This window comes from Pinus tabuliformis, chromosome 1_1 (assembly GCF_031772625.1).
Source record: "Pinus tabuliformis cultivar Carrire ecotype Pingquan chromosome 1_1, CPIR1, whole genome shotgun sequence".
In the NCBI taxonomy this organism is placed as follows: Eukaryota; Viridiplantae; Streptophyta; class Pinopsida; order Pinales; family Pinaceae; genus Pinus; species Pinus tabuliformis.
The window spans coordinates 988,602,408-988,605,848 of NC_142297.1; positions in this window are offsets into that span (position 1 = coordinate 988,602,408).

The following is a 3,441-nucleotide window of genomic DNA, read 5'->3' on the forward strand; positions in this document are numbered from 1 at the left end:
TTGAGGTTCTTCTATCCGCATGTGTTTCAATGGTGTATTGTCTTACTTGCGTATTTGATTTATGCTAATCCTTGAATCAATTATGAATGCATGCTTCTTGTAGTTTCCTTTTCTTGTCTTGTTCGCAGGATCTCGTGTAGCTGGGCCCGTGAGAAGACTTGGAGCTGGGAGCAAGCGGCAAATAGAGGAGATTGGATCGCCCATTTGCGCAAGACATCGGTAAGTGGATCTCTTCCTTTCGTCTCTTGCATGTCATAAAGAAGTAACTTTAGATAGCTTTGCTTCAGCTGTTGCTAAGGAACTATCACCCTTAGAGTGGGATAGGGTCATTCCGTGTTGGATACTTTTCCCCACAACAAATAGTCAACTACATATACACATAAACACATGTAGTTGAGCATACACGATCAATACTTGTAACCAACCTACAAGACGGATACATGTAATCAAACATAAAAGAATGCAACGTAACATACAAGGATGTAATCAAGAGACATACAAAAACATGTAACTGACATATAAAATTATGTAACCAGTCATATACTCATGATGATGAATTCCACAAAATCAACATCATGTTCCTCTTGAGAAACTTACTACAACCATGATCAACATTATGCAATGAAAAAAGCACATGGAATACAAGTGTGAGAGACACACCTACAATTGACATGCATGCAGGACCAACACACACCACCCATTTATTTCAAGGGGTGAACCATGCTCTGATACCACTACGTAACACCCTCCTCCCACATCTACATAAGTAACTATCCAATTTGGGTAAACATGTGATGCGAGGCTACTATGATTGGATTCTATCTCCTTTGTGACCTTAAGGAAGTGGAATTGACAGAAACATCACACACAGTCATCCAACATTAGCTTCAGGGCCCACATAAACCAATCCAACACTTCAAACAATTGTCCCTTGGGTCGTACTGAATTTTTTCCATCTTAGGACTCAGATGCTTTCATGCTATAGGCATGATAGCGTCGAGAAACCCAAATTTGCTCTCACAGCCTTATGTCCCAGTGTCTAGGGACCCAATTTTGCCTGTTTTGTACTAGCAACCCCAGGATTTAAGCCACTTTTTTAGGACCAGATCCCAGGTCACTGCGCAGAATGGAGTGATAGATTAAGATCAATAAAATAATAGGAAAACAATGATGCCAAAGAAATAAGCTGAAGAAGGCCTTAACCAAACCCCTACTACCCTTGACAAGAATATTGTCAAACATATCATCAACATGTAACCTACAGGCGTAAACAACATAGTTAAGTGTAGGGGTTTCATACTTATCTAAGAATCACTATGAACCATTGTTCCATCATGTCATTTGTTTTGTTATCATCTATTAGGCCATAGATAAAATATCCATTCATTTACAAGCAAAAACATGCTAAGTGTTGGGTCCCTATAATACTAGTGATTACCCATTACTATTATAGTTGTAGCCCTTATTAATATTGTTGTGCCCCTATTGTCCCATATTGTTATTATTGTGTTACATAGAATCCCTCTATTGTTATGTTTGTGGCTTTATATTATTATTGTTAGGTCGGTTCGGTTATATTGTGACTCCTTAGACTCCTATATATAGAAAGGAGGTTTTGTCATTTGAATCATCCAAGAATTGCTCATTTATGTAATGTAAAGGAGGTTACCCCCTCGAAGAGGCTGAATTCTAAGGCGTGGATCTCTCTTTTCTGTCTTTTTGTGAGCTGGTTTCATAACATTTGGTATCAGAGCTTTGGATTCTAGGGTTTTGCTGCTCCAAACATGTCATCGTGGCATTTTCGCTATAACTTTTTTTTTCGCGATGTTTCGGGAGCTAAAAAAAAAAAAACCAATTTGAGAAGAAATCGCGCTGAATCTCGGGTCCGAATTTTAGAGCTTTTTGCACTATATTTGCGGAGATATGATCTGAGGAAGTTGGTCTTTTTGTAGACTCCTGAATTACATTCCAAATAGGTGACCTGGGGAAAATCGTCATAACTTTCTCTCTGAGCATCAGATTGAAATTTCATAAGAAGGTACAGAAAGACGACAGACTGTAGTTTCTTGTATATCTTTTTCAGATCCAAAGGTCGAAACAGTGACTCGTGGCACGTCGTACAATTTCGCTCTACAGAACTGGTCTATAATCAGGTCATCTTGGGAGATTGTGCATAACTCTTCGTTGGAGAATCCAACTTGGATCAGACTGGTGGCATTAGAAAGAGGACACAGAGGGCTACTATAGGTCACAATTTCAGAACTGGATGATCTGAAATTGCAGAGATACATCAGATTCAATATCAAGCTTCTACAAAGTGAAAAAAGGTGTGTAGTTTTTTTTTTATTTTTGCATAAGCTTGGTTTGAAAAATTAGTTTGAATCAGTAATTGATGCCCCGAGGAAAGAAAATGCAAACACCTAGTAAGCAACCTGAAATCTCTAGCATGACTTATGAAGAAGAGGAAGAAATGAAACATGATATATCAAAATTACGAGACCAAGTGCAACAAGTGTCACTTGCACAAAAAGCAACAGAATCTAAGATGGATGGTTTAAGGAAAGATGTAGAAGCTAAGATGGATGGTTTAAAGAAAGGCGTAGAAGCTAAGATGGATTGTTTAAAGAAAGGCGTAGAAGCTAAGATGGATGGCATGGAAGCTAAGATGAATGGCATGGACGCTAAAATTGATGGCATGGATGATAAGATGGAAGAATTGAAGATAAATATGAATAAGTTGCTACAAGAAATGGTCACTAATGGTGAAAGGGCAGTAAAGGAAACTCATGATGAGAACAAAAGAAATGTTAATCATGATTCCATAGACTGTAATGTTGGATCGAAGACCCACCATATTCCAAAAATCGATATGAGGAAGTTTGATGGCAAGGATCCCACAACATGGATATTACAGATGGAGCAATTTTCCGATCTCAATAATGTGCAAAACACACAAAAGGTACGTATTGAAACTTTATATTTGGAACCAAATCAGTTTGTATGGTATCAATGGCTTTTCTCTCATAAACAAATTATCACTTGGGAAATTTTTACAGAAGAATTGATAGCACATTATGAGGATACAAAAAGAAACACTTCTTTTAGCCAATTGATAAGTCTCAAACAAAAGGGTTCAATAATGGAGCACATTGAGGAGTTCCAAAAATTGAACATAAGGATAAAAAATATTCCAGAGGAGCATAGGATTGATGTGTTCATAGGGACTTTAAAGGATAATATCCAATATGATGTTCACCTTTGGGAACCTGATTCATTAGAGAAGGCATTCAGGTTAGCAAGAAAAAAGGAAAGAAAAATTATGGCAACCAGGAAGCATACCACTCAAAACTATAAATATGGAAGTGTTGTTTCCCCTAGTCTTCCACAACCTATAAGGTTGACACCACAACAATTGGAAGAAAAAAGAGCAAAAGGGCTTTC